The sequence below is a fragment of the Protopterus annectens genome, chromosome 7.part1, assembly GCF_019279795.1.
Source record: "Protopterus annectens isolate FY-2018-M chromosome 7.part1, PAN1.0, whole genome shotgun sequence".
In the NCBI taxonomy this organism is placed as follows: Eukaryota; Metazoa; Chordata; order Ceratodontiformes; family Protopteridae; genus Protopterus; species Protopterus annectens.
In genome coordinates this window covers 531,243,560-531,261,772 of record NC_056740.1, presented here as the reverse complement: position 1 = coordinate 531,261,772, position 18,213 = coordinate 531,243,560, and the positions used below count along the sequence as shown (strand labels likewise).

The 18,213-nt window shown below is 42.8% G+C and overlaps 1 protein-coding gene across 1 annotated transcript in view; it reads right to left on the bottom strand.

Annotated features, from left to right (window-relative positions):
• NEDD4 (NEDD4 E3 ubiquitin protein ligase) overlaps positions 1–18,213 on the bottom strand; it is a 1,779,469-nt gene that overhangs the window by 361,914 nt on the left and 1,399,342 nt on the right. The window lies entirely within an intron of this gene.

The following is an 18,213-nucleotide window of genomic DNA, read 5'->3' as shown; positions in this document are numbered from 1 at the left end:
GTTTATCTTAGCGAACGGTGTCATTGTTGATACCTGGTACTAGAAAGACAGCAAAAACGAACTTGATTAATGAAGAAAGGTTGTCAGAAATGCCAAAAGAAAATATGGTGAATGACGTCAGGGTGATGGTTCATAGGCAACCTCCGACATGAATTAGAACCTTAGCAAATACTTGTGGAAGAACTAGAAAGAGCAGAGAAAGTGACTTCCACATTGGAGAGCTGTACTGCAAAAGAAAGAGACAGATGGTGAAGGCTTTGAATTCACACAGAGGATACACTGAGGTATTGCAATAAAGAACTAAAACATCAGTATGTCTATGTGCCATCTGAGTTAGTTGCTTACAGAGAAACAGGCCAACCATGAGGATACAGCCACAAGGAAGAAATATTGTGCTAGAAAAAGAAGGGCAGGATCATATGGATTGTGTTAGAGAAACTGGATGAATGGACTAGAGTGTAAATAAAAGTAAATAGGGAGTGCATGGGCTGTTTGTTTCTGGCTCAGAAGTAAAGGAAAAACAGCATAGGCATATACTGATTTGATTAAAGACCTTTAAGGTGAAAGACCAGATACCATCATTCCTTTAGCAATGAGGTAAACAATATGAAACCATTGACAGACAAAGTGTCCTTTAATAATGATTAAAGTGTACACACACTGAGACAGAAGGCACAACTTTAGGTTTTGATGGGTAATGTAAATTGAGAAATCTGAAATGTTGCATGTTTTACCCAGCACGTTTTTGGATACACTTATTGTGTGAAGTTAAAACTTTTTTGGAGTCATAGGAATCCCTGTGCTATGCGAATAAGGATGAAGTGTTAGAAGTGACACAGAAATGCACTGAGGAAGGAGGAAACAACATAAAAGGCTCTGCATTATATAAATGGAAGGGATTTTAGAGAGCAGTGAATCAAGAACAATGTCCTTCTTTTTAAAACTTACAAGTCTGACCAGCAGAAGCTGCAAGCGGCATGATGAAGAAGGCAGGCTTATGAACTGTGAATAGCTAGTGAGATTTCCAGTCCTCTAAAGTAATGACCACATCACCCAGGTATGCCACAGCAATTCATGAGTGATGCCTTCACTATTTTATCTATCAGAGTCTGAAAACTGGATGGGGCTCTAAGTAAGCCAAATTGAAAAACTGTGCTGAAAGACTCCATCATGGGTTACAGAAGCTGTTTTTTCTTTGGCACTCGGGGTAAGTGGTATCTGTTAATATCCCTTCATCATGAACTGTGTTACCAAGTATCTGGGCTTCTATTTATTTATTTATTGACTTTTGTTTACCAGGAAAGTTCGACGGGTCACAGTTGCCCTTTTTCAGCGGAGGTCCAGTCTGTTCAACTCTAGCTCTGTGTGGTAGCTAAGTGCTCAGATGTCACTAAATAAGATTCTAGTTCACCATCCCTGGCTAGTTTTCTCAATGGCGGAACAGTCTTGGGATGGGCAGGTATGTTCGAGAGAGATGTTACAGTTCAATCACATTTTGGTCTGTTCCCACAAATGATTCCATGATTTTCCACAAGGAATTATTCCATGGCTGCAGACACCAGTGAACCATACCAAGACCAAAACAGTCACAATACTATAGGGAATTTACAGCACAATTTTGATTTGTGCTTGGCAGTAGAGGTACTTTGAGGAACTATTAACAGACAAGTGAGTTAGACCTTCTGCCCTTTTTCTGCTGTTTTCCAAAAACCTGCTGTGAGACAACACAATTGTGTGAATTTAAAACTTGCTTATTTTCAACTGTTTTTTGCACTCCTGATTAACCAAAACAATATTTGCTGCATATCTGTTTAAACTGTGCAACTGTATTTTAGGTTTAGTGAACTGAATCCTTAACCTCTGTTCTGATCTTTGTCTCCTTCTTGTTTCTTTGCTTGTTCTGTCCATTTTACTTGCTGCAACTTGAAAAATACTAGCATAGAGCTAAATCTAGTACTGTTTGTGACCTTTGGAGCTTGTAGTACAGTTAATCTTTTGTCTAGAGAGACCTAGCTGTTGCTTCATGGGAGGGGGTTTCAGTTTGGTCTTATCCAGCTAGAGTTACTGCTACAGGGCTCTGTTTAGTGTTTTTTGATTGGATAATTTGAACTTTGGCTGGTTCCTGTTTCCCTGCCTTAAAAAGCCATTGTTTAAACCAGTTTGTGCTAATTTGCTCAAAGCTGCAGTGAGTAAGGTCTTCTGTCCTTGCTCTGCTGTTTTCCAAAAAAACTGCAGTGAGACTACAAAATATAAGTGCATACTTTCAACTGTTTTTGCACTTCTGATTAACTAAAACGTAACCTGCTGCATATCTGTTTAAACTGGTGGCTTTTGAGTTGATCACCTCTACTATAAATTTGATACTGGACACTCCTCCTAGTCTCATTGCATCAGCTTATTCTACTGAGTACAGTGAGATCAGCTGTGAAGGCCCACCCATAGCATCAGCTCATTCTACTGAGTGGAGTGTGATCACTTGTAAAGGCCCACCACTTTAGCTTCTTAACCTTGAATGATCTTCTGCCTCCTCACTTTCTACTAAAAAAAACTATTGTTCCTCTTCCTACTTCATTTTGCTTATGCTTAGGTGTTCAACTGTTTTGCCACAACTGTTATTGCTTGTCGGTAGCCTGATTAAATTAAAGACAATATTCTACTGAACTGCTGCTTTATTTGAGCTGTTTTTTCCTGTTGTGATTGTGAGCTAATTTATCATGTGCACTGTTTAAAGCAATTTACTGATTAACTGAATTTCATTAGTGTTTAACTGTATTTCATTGCTACTTACTGCAATTCATTACTCTTTAACTGCATTTTACTGCATTTCCTTACTGTTTAATTGTACTTTTTCATACTGTGAGTTCTGTTTTGCCTGTAAGTGGTTAATCTGCTTTTGTGTGAGTTTTATGGTGTTCTTAACCCTTAAACTGAGTAGCATAGTCTGGATACAGGTGCTGGTAGGGGCCTACCTTCTCTGCTAGTGAGAGTAACAGGCTGCCTGGATCTTGTTTGGATGATTGGTAAAGAAAGAAGGGGCTAGCAGAATTGGCTAGATTTCTGTGTTACTAGAATGCTCTATTGTTTGTGGTATTTAAACCCTATGTTTGAGCTGGTTTGCTAAAGCTAAGCGATCCCCGACTGCCTCCAGAGTATGACAGTCGGGCCTCCCCTCAGGAGTGCTGGAAGGGCTTCCCAGGGATGCTATCCCTGTCGCCCTGGTTCTGCGGACCCCCTCTGCCTCCTGGGCGGCGTCTTCCATTCCTGCCTCCTCCTCTGCCTCTGGAGGGGGCATCACTCTGTGTGGATAGGAAAGATCCCTGAGTCTTTCGGAACCACATTTTTCCGCCTCTTTGCCCTTTGGGGTACGGTCTGGTCGGGGCGGAAAAACGGACCCCTACGGCAGACAGGGTCTTACCTTCTTGCTCACACCGAGTGAGAGTCTCCTTCACTTTGGGACCAAACAGGGTGGCACCATCAAAGGGGGCATTAGTAAAGGAAGACTTGAAGGCTTCCGCAAAGGAGCAAAGGCACATCCAGGATTGCCTCTGTAGAGCGATCGCTGAAGCTGCAGCCCTACTCGAACCCTCGGCTGCATATGAGATGAGCCTCATGGACGAGTTTACTATCGAACTGAGGGTGTTAAGTTGTGCTGTTACCTTTTTGGAGACAGCAGCATCTGTGTTACCCTGGAGAGCATCTCCCAACTCCTTAATGAGATCTCTCTGAAGTTGCGTAAAATGCGTGAGGTAGTTCAGCAAACGTATGGAAAAAGTCGCTGAACTGAAAATGCACTTCCTGTACCTGTCCATAGTCTTGGAATCCTTATTAGGAGGATGAACAGAGGAAGATGACTCAGACATTTCCTTCTTCGTGGCTGCCGCTACCACCATGGCATCCACTGGGACTCCTTTTGTAAGATAAGCTTTGTCTCAGGGGGTGGTAATATACTTAGTCGGCCTCCTAGGGACTGGTTCCACTGTATCCGGAGTCTCCCACGCCCTTCAAGCTATTAGGTCCATTCGCTCATCGAAGGGCGGGGTCACCCAGGAGGTAGAAGGTTGAGCCCCACATGCCTTCAGCAACACTGATTCGTCCTCAGTGGGGGTAAGGGTCTGCCAATCACCCCTATGTTTCAAGATCTCCAAGATGTCAAAAAATGAGACATCCTCTGAGGAGGACCGTGGGGACCCCTCCGACTCATCCAAATCGGTGTCCGATGTCAGTGATTCTTGTGGAGAATCAATGTGCCTCCTCTTGCACAATTTCTTCCTCGAGACTTCATCAGAGGGGGCATCTGGTGAAGCTTCTGAGGAACGGGGAACACCCTGTGGGGGTGGCTGAGGCATTGTGTCTCTACGCATGGGAGGGATCGCTGGTACAGAAACAGAACGCGGCCCTTTGGGGGAAGGAGAAGATGATTCCGATGAAGTGAATGTCTTTTCAGACAAAACCTTCCTCATGACGTCGAAGGCACCGGAGCCCTGGGCCAAGGATTCCACTGGATCCGAAGAGCATGGTAGTTTCCCCGAGACCGGGAACACGGGCTCCGACCCTGAGGACAGAGCCGAACTAATCTGTGTCGAGGCTCCGAGGGGAAGAGACGGAACCGAAAGCTCGGTTCGACTCTCGGCCCCGGAACCAAGGAGAGACCGTTGGCTCCGTGACTCCTCGATGGGCTCTGAGGGAGTCGAGGTCAGTGGCGCCGATCACACAAGGGTAGGCTTCGGCACCGAGGGTTCAACAATCATCAGTTCCTCTTCTCCCGGCTCCGAAGACTCGAGGGGTCTCGAAGGAGGATCTGCTGGAGATACAGGAAGGGCTTCCAGTTTCGAAACCAACTGAGATGAAACCGCAATTAGTTTGGACAGAGCCATATTCTCCATGAGCTTCTGTACCACTCGATCCACGTCGGTATCAGATAATGGCCTGGAAGAACGGGTCAAAGGGGCTGAATATGTCACCGACTGAAGGATCGAGGGTGGAAGAACCTCTGACACCGGCTCCAAGACCTGAGGCTCGATGAGAGATAATCGCTCGGTGCTCGGCCCTGAGATCTGTAGAGCTGGCGACCGAACCTTAGACAAGGTGCTCTGAGCCGATGACCTGGGCTCCGATACCTTCAAAGTCTTCAACCCCTTCGAAGACTTAGATGCCTGATCAGCCTTCTCCAAGGCTTCTTGAAAGTCAGGCTTTAATAAGCCCCTTTCCATCATGACCCTTCCACTGAGAGTGACAAATAGAGCAGTCCTCCTGTAGGTGGAGAGGGCCAAGACAGTAGACGCAGGAAGCATGATTGTCAGTAATGGACATCTGTCCACACTGACATCTTTTGAACCCTGATTTAGCTTTTTCAGCCATGACTGACAGGGAACAAACTTTATCAACAAGGTTAGCTAGCTTATCAAGAGTATAAACACTAATTTAACTAAGTGCTATGAGAAGCTAAGTAATCTTAGCAACAGTCACTAATTTAACTAATATGAATATACACTACACTATATAAGAGTAATTATAAGAATATATATATATATATATATATATATATATATATATATATATATATATATATATATATATATATATAAACAAGCACACAAATGTTATACTGCTAAATATTAGGAAGAAAATCTAACTAAGCTTATAAGCAAACTACTAAAGCTGTCAGAGCCCTGACTGTACTAAATAGGCCTAAGCCCTAAGATTAAATCTATATCACTATATAGAAATGCAAACTCCTATGTAAGAGAGCACACACACACACTAATGCTATAAATACTACTAGAAAAAAGAAAAACAATTGAAAAAAAATACAAAAGTTTTAACTGGCCCGAGCTCTCCTCAACGCGATCTGCTGCAGCGGCAAACTAGATCTGGGGGATGGCAGAGGAGGACCATGGGATATAGACTGTGCCTCGAGCTTTCTCTTAGATGCAGAGCTTGTGAAGAGGCCGACTCGGAGCTGAGGATCGGCTCCAAACCCGTGTGCAAGAACTAACGGCGAGATCGAACAATTTCACATTGCTCTATTTTTTCTGGTATTTAAACCCTATGTTTGAGCTGGTTTGGGCTTGTTTGCACATCACAGCTGCACTGTTTTCAACCCGTTGTGAGAAATTCCAACTACAAATTATCCCTTAGTAGCACTTGTGTGATCACCTAGTACTACTCCTCTTAGACCTTCCACGCTTTACTCTCTTAGCTCTCTCTGGCCTCTCTCCCTCATTTTCTGACAAATATGGATGAATTTTTTATATGGGCATCCTGAGACAGTGTAGCAAGTGCCTCATGTACATGGACAACCCTCTACTACTACCACCTAGGAAAAGAATTGTGAGAGATTCAATTACATTTACCAGAAAGGCTCATCCAGACTCTGCTACACTTTGCTGTGAAGGAAAGGTTAGTTTGCTGTTATTTTTTGTATTTCTGTATTGCCTTTCTATATTTTGAATACTGTAGTTTGTTTTCTTTATCTTGTGTTTTGCTTGAATTCTGTTTTAAACAGCATATTAAAACTTCAAAAGAGACCACAGCTCTCTCTGTTCTGAGTCAAGCAGAATTTTTCCCTCCCTCCCACCCATTTAAGTTGTCTTGTTAAATACCACTGTCTTTCTAGTTGCCCGCCTCTTATGTTAATCTGACCATATATCTCATTTCTCTCTACTTTCACTGGCTTATGTGAGTAATCACAAAACCATCACTTTTGAAATCCCACCCTTCAATTATTTAAATTTATTGGCCATCCTACAGTATTTCATAGTACCAAAATACAAAAGTAACCACCCTTTCAGTCCATCTTGCTGTTTTAAAAATAGTAACTCTCCACTAAACCTTAACTTTTTAAACAGGTAAAACTCAAGTTACCTACTTTCATATCTAACTTCTCTAGTGCACACTGCAGAGTGCATTCTTTTCAATCTTACCTTTAAGCATCCCTGTTACTAGCACTTTCTCTAATACCTAAAAGATCATCTCTACTTGACTCCAAGTAGACTTTTCTCTATCTGTTAAACCTAGCACTTGCTCCTACAGTACTTATTACCTTGATACGGCACTCTTATAGATAGCACCCCAAAAGGCAAAACCCCATTTCTCGGTCACCCACATCCCGGAATCTCTTTTAAAGTTTTTTGTCTAGTCCTTCTAGCATGTCGAGGGATCAGTTGCTAGTGTCCTCTCCTGCTCAGCTGGTGAACCTGGGAATATTGAGGCAATGTTACAATTGCCTCATGTACCTGACAACCCTCTCCTCCTCCCACAAAACACAAATACATGCGAGAGATGCAACTATACGGCCAAACTGGAGGCTGAGCTCTCTCAACATAGGACTGGCAAGACCAGTCAGGAGGAGAAGGTTATCACACACACTATAGACCCAGTCTCACATAGTACCATCACAACCTCAAATCATACACATAAACACACAAAGACATTCTCGGCTCTGATCAAAAATCTACCAAAACAGCAGAGGCCACCAAAGCAGACACCCAAACAACCACCACCTCAGAACACAACACCTGCAACACATAGACCTCACAGTCAGAGTGTCAAACAGTCACAGCCCTTAAGGCCAAACACAATGCCAGACACACTAGTCATTGGTGACTCCATAGTCAGACACACTGGCGTCCGCTCACCAGACTGAGTAAGGAGAAGGTCACAGTAAGCTGCCTGTCGGGTGCTAGAATCCGCCACATAACGCAAGCACTCAGGTCTCTCAACAGCAGGTACAAATACGACTCAGTCATTGTCCACGCTAGTGTAAACGACTTGAGGGGTACCTCCTTGGACTACATGAAAAGAGACATTGAGGAGCTCTCTGATTATGTAGCCCAGGCAGGTATGACCCTGACCTTGAGCAGTATCCTACCTTCACCAAGAATGATGCCACAATACAGAGATAAGATGATCAGCTTTAACAATTGGCTTAAACTCTGGTGTCATTCAAAGGGGATCCAATGTCTGTCTGCCTGGGATGACATGCTGGACAAGCCACGCTGCCAAGCAGGACGGCTTGCACCTGTCACCCTGGGATTCGGATATTGGCAAAGGCTCTTGCCACCCCATAGTGCCTTTTTAGGCAAGGCTCAAATTCTCAACCTACCACCCTAGAACACAAAAAAGGAAAAAAACTAAGGGTAATGCTGCTCAATGCCAGAAGTCTAAATCTCAAAATGCACGCACTCGAGGCCCTTCTCAGTATGGAGAACATCGATGTCTGTGCAGTGACAGAAACCTGGTTCAAGGCTCCTGAGAGCACCCCAGCACTATCAGATTTTACCTCTTATCATGCGTTCCGGCCCCAAAATCCGGACAATACCAAGAAAGGAGGGGTATCCATATTCATCAAAGACACCCACACCTCAAGACTGGTGGCAACGCACGATGCATCGGAGACCATCCAGGTGCAATTAACCATAGGCAAGACTGCTCTGCAAATTGTAGCATGTTACAGGCCACCCTCACAAACTCAGGAACCTCACATGGCCTTCCTGAAAACACTAGAGGGATAAATGTATCACCAAACACCATCATACTAGGTGACTTCAATTACCCTAATATAGACTGGGAACACTACTCAAGCCCAAACACCCTAGCCCAAAAGTTCCTGGAATTCATAAACTCAAATGCCATGGAACAACTAGTCACCATCCCCACAAGAGGAGAAAACATACTTGATCTCATCATCACGAACATGGGAGCACAATGTTCAACACCGAAGTATACCCCTCACTGGTGAGATCAGATCACAAACTAATCTCGCTGGAGGTCCTCATCCCACCCCACCTGAAATAAAAAGACCACAGTAAAGAACTTCTAAAGCCGACTTCAAACTTCTAAAGACTAGTGTGGTCTCCTTTAAGGCCCCGAGCGGGAAAACAGTACTCAAGCCGCTGAATCACTTACAAATGCCTTCTACCAGCACCTGCAGGACTGCATGGATAAGGCAATCCCAAGCAAAACAAAGACTCTTTGTACCAAAGGCAAGCGTCCACTCTGGTGGACCCCAGCCATAAACAAACTCTACAACAAAAGGAGGAAGCTACTACAAGATAGAGCAAAATCCTTAAAAGGTAAGACACCCTTGATCACTATAAGTAAAAACTAAGAGCTCTCATAAAATCATCCAAAGCAAATTTTGAGAGAAAAATAGCTAAAGACTCAAAAGACAATCATAAGGCCTTCTTTAGCTATGTTAGAAACCTGGGAGGAACCTCCCAGATATGCTCAGAACTAGTTCAAAATGATGTGAAGATTACTGATCCTACAGACATTGCCAACATACTGGCTGACAGGTTCAGTGCAAACTTCTCCCCATCCCCCCAAAAGGAGAGATATCTATACCAAGCGATTGCAGCCCCCCAAACATCTCCAACGCCCAAGTGAGAACTGCTCTCTCCAAAGCAAAAACACAGCATCCATGGGACCTGATGGTGTCCCCGGCTGTGTGCTCCACGAACTCAACGAGGAATTAAACCCACAGCTAGGACAGCTGTTTAATCATAGTCTTACCTCTGGATACGCCAGGGGTGGCGCACTGCAACTGTGGTCCCACTTCACAAAGGCGGTGCCTCCACCGACCCTGGAAATTACCGGCCCATTAGCTTGACAAGCCTTATCTGCAAAGCCATGGAGAGGATCATAATGGACCTCATAAATAAAGACATAGGGAATTTGCAGACTTTGGATCCATCCCAGTTTGGCTTTGTCAAAGGCAGATCATGCCTTCTAAACTTGGTTGACTTTTTGAAACAGTCACCAAAGCCATTGATGAGGGAAAGGCAGTCCATACAGCCTACCTCGATCTGGCGAAGGCCTTGATACAATACCCCACTCGGGTATCATTGAAAAACTCATCAGCTTAAATGTTAACCCGTACATCACAAGATGGGTTGCAAACTGGCTGAGTGACAGAACCCACAGGGTCAGAGTTGCTGGCGCCATGTCAGACTCAAAGCCTGTCACAAGTGGTGTACCACAGGGCTCAGTCCTGGGGCCACTCTTGTTTGGCATCTACTTTTCCAGTACAAGCAAACACAGGAGGGTTATGGCTGACAAAGTTTGCAGATGACTGCAAACTGGGCCATAGTAGAAAACACATCTGACACAGATATCCTTCAGAAGGGTCTCACAGAAACGGATAACTGGTGCCAGAGCCATGGCCTAAAGTTAAATGCCAAAAATGCATAGTCATACCCTTCGGGAAAAACAAGGTTACCCTAGCTACCAAATAGGTGGCAATCCACTGAGCATAGAAGAAGTTATCAGGGACCTGGGGACCCAGGTTGATAGTAGTCTGTCATTCGACACCCATGTAGCTAAAGTAGTTAGGAAGACCTTCTACATTGCCCACCTTATCATGAAGGGATTCTCATCTAGATCAAGGGAGGTCATAGTCTCCCTATACTCATCACTCATCAGACCAATGATTGAGTACAATGCCCCATTCGGAATGTATCTGACCCGACACTTGCAGCAGCTGGAGAGGCCACAAAAGTTCCTCACCAAAAGGATAAAGGGTCTCAAACATCTGTCCTATGCTGCCCGACTGAAAGAACTCCAGCTCTATTCAGTCGCTTACCGCTTGCTCAGAGGTGACCTTTGCCTAACATACAAGGCCATGTCAAACCCAGATTTGATGAATATGCTTCACCTCAAAAATCTAGATCCGTCAGAGCCACAAGGGCGGAGACTTAAACCTCGACACGGCTATTAATAGGACCGCTGGAGGGATAGATTCATCACCCAAAGACTCCCTATGCTGTGGAATAAAATCCCGGTATATGTGAGGCAGAGCACCTCGCTGGCCTTGTTCAAGAGAAATCTTGACCAATGGATGGGAGATCGCAGATATACCCCAGGGATTACCTCAGTGTCACTGCTCAACAGAGGCACAGCAAAATAATGGGTATAGTTCCCCATACTAAAGGGGTGGCGTAAGCCACAAAACTATGGGCTAGGCTTGTAAATGCCCTCGGGCAGATAGCCTAGTATGAACCTATAAACCTATGAACCTAAGAACCCTGAGTCTATGCTCTCTCCTCACAAGTCAGTATATATCTGGCACTGAGAAGGTTGTCAACACAAACACCACACCCCAAACACCACCCACACCGACATATGCAGAGGTCCTCAACAAAACATACCCAAACAAAAAAGACCTCCGAGGCAAAAACGCATGTGAATTCCACAGCTCACCACACGACATACCACACACAGTCCACACACCTGTGTCTCACAGCCACTAAGACCTAAACATAAACTCAATATATTAGTCATAGGAGACTCCATTGTGAGACACACAGATGTGCCCTTCACTAGGCTGGATAAGGAGAAAGTTACGGGTAGTTGTTTGTTGGGTGCCAGAATCCATCATATCACCCATGCACTCAAGTCTCTCAACAACAGGTATTGTTATGACTTTGTCATAATCCATGTTGGCATGAATGACTTAAGACGTACCTCCCTGGACTTTATGAAGAGAGACATGATCGAGCTCTCTGAATATGTGTCCCAGGGAAGTATTCTCCTAATCTTAAGCAGCATTCTACTGTCACCCAGAATGATGCCTCAATGCAAACGGAAAATGATTGACTTTAACAATTGGCTTAGTTACTGGTGTCATTCCAAGGGGATCCAGTACATGAGAGCCTGGGAAGACATGATCAACAGACCATGATGCTTTTGCCAGAGATGGCCTGCATCTGTCTGCCTTGGGTTTCAGGCTTCTGGCAAAGGCTATTGCCTCCCCTATAGTGCCTATTTAGGCAATGCCACGAGGTCAAAACTACCAACATGAAATTTTCTTCAAAATGCAAATTAAAGGTCATGCTGCTAAATGCTAGGAGCCTAACATGAAACTTCACTCATTGCAAGCATTCTTAACCCTGGAAGATGTTGACATTTCTGCAGTCACAAAAACCTGGTTCAAAGCTGCGGAGAGCACCCCAGCCATACCAGGTTACTCATCCTATAATATATTCAGACCCCAAACTGTGGGCAGCAAACAAAAGGAGGTGGTGATGCAATATATATTAAAGACATACACACCTCCAGGCTGGTCAGGACGCACAGGAAGTACTCCATGTGCAGTTAACAATTGACAAGACCCCTATTCAAATCATAGCTAGCTACAAGCCCCCAGCTTTGACTGAAGATGCCCACTCCACCTATCTGGACCTCTTCGAATCTATCAAGATTCAACTCTTTACCCTGATCCTGGGTGACTTTAACTATCCAACCATAGATTGGAAGAACTACTTATGCCAAAACACAAATTCCCAGAGATTCCTTGATTTCTTCCATGCAAATGCCTTGGACCAGCTGGTCAATGCCCCCACATGAGGTGAAAACATCTTGGACTTGGTATTAACCAACATGAGTGACCACTACAGCATCCCTACAGTGTCATCCTCCCTGGTAAGATCTGACCAGAAAGTGGTCACTTTTAAAGTCACCCCCCCCCCCCCCAGCTAGGGTTAAACAAAAAACCTTCTCCAAAGCTGATTACAACCTCCTGAGGGAAGGTATAAACAGTTCCACAGGAACTGGCACACATATCCAAACCTACATCAAAGTACTATACGAACAGGACAAAATCCTCCTCCTCATGGAAGAGTAAACCTGTCTGGTAGACATCTGCAATAAATAAACTCTTAAAGGAAAAAATTGCTGTCCAGGACCAAGAAGGAGCAGATGCCTAATTATACGCAATCTCTAGTTAGCCTGAACAAGCAAATAAGAGCACTAGTGAAATCCTCCAAAGCAAACTTCCGTAGTGGCCACATCTACTAAAGATAATCATAAGGCCTTCTTCACATATATCCACAATCTCAAAGGAAGTACTCAGATCTGCTCAGAACTGGTGGTCAAGGACACAACATACACAAATGCTGTAGATTTAGCCAACCTGCTGGCAGACAGGCTCAGTGAAAACTTCACCCCTCTGTCACCCCATCAGTAAATCAGGACATCCCCAGCACTCCCCCACCCTTATCTCTTGGGAGCAAGTCATCACTGTCCTCTCAAAGGCAAAAATTATAGCCTCCATGGGACCTGATAACATCCCAGGCTGCATCTCACATGAACTCAGGCAAGAACTTGCAGCACCATTAAGCATCCTATTCAACCAAAGCATGGGTACCGGCTTCTCCTCAGCCAAGTGGAGAACAGCCACTGTCATCCTTTTGCACAAAGGTGGAGCATCCACTGATCCAGGAAATTATAGACCCATCAGCCTAACTACCCTGATCTGCAAAGTCATGGAACAGATCATAGACCTCATTAACAAGGACACTGGCGACCTCCAAACACTTGATCCCACATAGTTTGGTTTCGTCAAGGGGAGGTCATGCTTGATAAATTTGGTCATCTTCATTGAGACAGTCACCAAAGCCATGGGAGTGGGGAAGATGGTGCACACCGCCTACCCTGACTTGGCCAAAGCCTTCGATACTATTCCCCACTAGGGTATAATAGATAAACTCTGTCAACTAGGCATCAATCCGTATGTTACCAGATGGGTAACAAACTGGCTCACTGACAGAACCCACCTAGTCAAAATAAGGGAAGCCACCTCAAACAGTACACCAGTAATGGTCTTTTCCGAGGTGCATGCCAAAAGCAGTGTGCTATGGCTGACCAAGTCCACTGTTATCAATTTCCCTAATGATGTGGACATCCTCCAAGAGGGTCTCACCCAATCAAATGACCACTGGCAGAAACATGGCCTCAAACTGAATGCAAAAAAATGCATCATCATCTCCTTTGGGGAAAGTGACGTCCCCACAAATTATCACATTTATAACAAGGTCCTAAGCATGCAATCAGTTGTGACGGACTTGGACAGCCAGGTTGATAGCAAACTGACTTTTACCACCATGCTGCCTCCATTGTACAGAACACTTTCTACATGGCCCACCTCATTAGTAAGGGTATCTCATCCAGGGACAAGGAGATCATAACATGCCAGTATTCTTCCCTTATAAGATCAATTACTGAGTACAATGCCCCTTTCTGCAAGTACCTCACAAAGCACATGCAGCAGCTGGAGAAACCACAGAGGTTCCTCACCAGGAGAATCCAGGGCCTCAAACACCTACCCTACACAGATAGGCTAAAAGCCCTGTCCCTCTACTCAGTCTCCTACAGACTCCTCAGAGGTGATCTTTGTCTGACATACAAAGCAATCTCAGTCCCCAAACTGATGGGACCGCTGCATATCCGCAAGTCAAGCTCCACTCGAGTAACCCACATGCAACACCTCAACCTGGTCTGTGACATCAATAGGACTTGTTGGCGGGACAGATGTGTGTCCCAGAGACTCCCCCTTCTGTGGAATAGACTCCCTCTCTACCTCAAGCAGAGTACCTCATTAACCCTTTTTAAGTGTAATCTGGATAACTGGATAGGGAACATAAAACGCAGTTCTGGTATTCTACCTATGTCCCTGCTAGACAGAGACATTGGGCACTGACTTGTCAAAACATAGGCTAAATTCTTGGCTAGGCTTGTAAGGATCTCAGGGCCAAAAGCCTAGTAACTTCCTATGATCCTAAGTCTTTGGCTAACTGCCTGTGCAAGTATAACCAGTGTAAATTCTAAAAATAAACCAGAAGAAGCACATACGTAAAATATAGACATCACAGGTTTATTTAATAATCCAAAGCTAAAATATTGGTCTACTTGACTTTGCCATTACAAAATAAAGCAGATGAACCTTTATAACAGTGTGTACAGTCCCCACAGCTCTTCCAGCATATAAGCTATCTTTTAACAAAAGGAAAGTCCAAAACTTCAGGCATCTTCCAGGTCCAACTTTCAGCTCTAAAAACAGCCATTTCCACTTACACAGAATACACTCAATAGATTAGTGGGTTCCTCCACGTCATGCTTCCTGGTCTTCCTTTACGGATCTCTTTGTAAAGAACTAACTTCCCAAGTTTAGTCTTTCAGGCTACTTCCTTTGATATCACAGTAACTGGCAATTCAGGTTTTGCAATCTGGCTAAGTGCAGTGAAAATATTTACATACTCCATAACATACTATACATTTTGATTACACATTTAAAGACATATTCACATTTTTCCTAACTAAAATATTCATAATGATTCAGCTACTAGTTAAATAGCCCAACATTTTCCTACTGACTACTCTCAGGACCATAATTTTCTTGCGTTCACTATTTTATAACAATGTATGGCTTTATATATTAATACTTTACAGTGAAAGGAGACTTGGCTTATTTTCTTGTATAACACTTTACAGTCATGAAGCTCACAAAGTGAATTTAAGAACAAAAAAGCATTTATTGTAACTATTTATTTATTCTTATACTCTAGAGGAAAAGGAGGTTTTGTTTATCTTTTTGTATAGTATGTTACAACCAAGTGGCTTAACTAGTGAATTAACTATAAAATACTTACGGTAACTATCTATTACTCGTTACTGTCAGCATATTTACCTATTTACATGTTCATTTAACTTAATGATACCTTAAAGTTATTGGCACAAGTGTTATTGTGATTGCCCATTTTCACGTGTTTTCTATTGATTCTGTATTCTTTCAAAGTGCAACTCTCTTACTGGTTAACTGAGTCTGAATCTGATGCTCTGTAGCCATTGAAGGCTACATACTGAGGTACCAGGTCACTGATAATTCAAGACTAAACACTGCTTTCTGTCACCTTCTAATGAGACTTATTTGGACCTTATTTCCTCAACAGAAGTCCTGGGTAATTTTTGTATTTTGCAGCAAAAGTCAAGTATTCTCTTGCAAATTTATTTTAATCAAAGAAAGGCTGCAATAAGACAGGAACTGAAATGGACGAAGTGGGGCCTACCCTGAGACAACACTCCAGAAGGGTTACGATTCATCTTCCTCTGAAATGCCTTGACCTGACATGATCATACTGAATACTAATGTAGGTACTGATAAAGGTGCTGCTAAGGTTTTTTCTTTAGGCAACACCAAGGTTAGTGGGGAAAATTTCTGTACTTTAGAAAATTATTTCTCTTTTTTGTGAGCCATCTCAAATGTAGTACCATCCTCAGTGCATTTATGTTTTCTCAGATATTTTTCTGCTTCCTTTGAAGGATCAGCTTTACCCATATTCATCACCTTATCCTTTCTCATGTTTTTTACTTTGCTCCACAATATAGATATGACAAAACAGGGAAGTTGACAGAATTTCCAAGAAATATATTTATATGAAACAAAAATGAACAACAGTCTACCATAGGTTTTGAATAAAGATATTCAATGAAGAGCAAAGAGAGCATGTCATTTCACTGAATCTAATTTCAATGAATCAATGATCACAAAAAAAGAAGAAAACAATGAAAAGCCACTTTCATTGAAAAAAAAAAAAACCCTAATTTGCTTTCGGCTTCATTTGGTATGACCCACTAGAAATTAGTTGAAGCTACAACCAGATGAAGCAAATCAAAAGAAACTTCGAAGATAAAATAAAAAGAGATATGTTTTGCAGGGAGCAAGTTTCCTTTCACTCATTGTGTGTACGTGTAAGTGTGCGTGAGGGGGCTTCATCACCAAAGTAACTTAATTAAATATGCTAAGTCTACAGTCACCCAGTCATGGAGAGAACTGAAAAAAACAGACTCCATGTGCAAAATGGCAATCTGGGAGTGGGAGACTGAAGAAGTGGACTCAATGAGTTAAACTCCATTCAGTTTACACTCAACCAAGGAAAGGGAAGCTTTTGTTTGTTGGTTAAGTCTGACTTTTTTACTTAGATGTTTTGGACTTTGTGCTCACATCTGTGTATTTCACTTCTTACTTTATTGTACAATTAATTTTTTCTAAAGTGGAGTGCTTCAAATGTAGTTCAGGAATTTATTTTTTACTTGCAAAGTATCTGCCCTTTTCCTATGGTTTTACAACTATGGAGTCAGCATACTTAAAGGGAACATATCATTTTGATGAAAACAATTTTAATGAAATTCTAATTAATGTCTTCTTAATTAGGGCTGTTCTCTTTCCCCACTGCTGGAGTGACCATGAAGGTGATAATGATTAGGTAAGGGCACGAGGGGAAGAAAATCTCCAAACAGGGCATCTAGGGGTGGTTACCCCTCATAAAATGCTCTAGGTTAATACCAACACCAGGGAAAAGTCAGTCTCAATTAGTATGAACTTTTGATATATTTTTTTTATAAAGTAACAGCAGTCCTATTTAAATAAAGGGTAGGGGAGTTTGAGCACTGTACACAGGGTTAGAGGGCATTGCCACCTCCAAGATTAGTGCTCTTAATCAAAGTGGCTTCTAGTGTTATTATCTGGTACTGATTTCAGTGAAAGTGGATACAATCAAATAACAACCATACAACAATATAAACATTCAGTGAAAAAAAGACAATGTTTATGTAGAATTATTCCAGCCCTAATGTGGGACGTGAAGCACTCAAAAATGCTAAGAAGAGTTTAAGATTGTTTCTAGCAATGCTGGCTTTATATGAGAGCCTTGTAAACTGCACAACATTCAACAAGCTACTGGAACCAATCCAGCAATGGTCATCATAGTGATAGAGGTAAAGTTGAGGAAATTTCTGGTTAGGTTAACTTATGTGTTATGGCACCCCTGCCCCCACCCTGCAAAAAAAGATTTTGAGGGACCCATAACCTTCAGGCTTCTGCCTAACTAGACTGCAACATTTATTAGTTTCTCGTTGAATAAAAAATTCTATACCATCTTTATGCACGTGTGGGTCATCTATCTGAAAGAATGACAAAAATTGCACTTTTACATTCTGTGCTTAGGCTCAAGTGAGACAAAAGATCTGGGCGTATGAATAAGCGACCTGTCTGACATAAGTACCACTTGTTGTTCAGGGATGCCAGGCTGAAAGGGAAAAAAACCTAAAATACTTGAACTGAGAAACTGAAAAAAATGAATAATGGAATAATCTTAGCATGATCACAATGGAGCTGCCAAGAAATGGAAATTAACATTCCTGCTGATGTCAAGGAGTGGCCTTGCAGGATGGGAGAAAATAATGTCAGTTCAATCCTAGCAACTGATAATGCAATTCCTATTATTTCTGAACTTTACTGCAACACACTCCTAAAATATGAATGGGAGGATGTTTCTTAAAAATGTACCAAAATTATGCTAAGCAAACACTGGTAGGTGGTCATTAATTATTTTTTTTTTTGAGCTTCACATGTCACTTACTTGCTTTCTGTTTATGTTT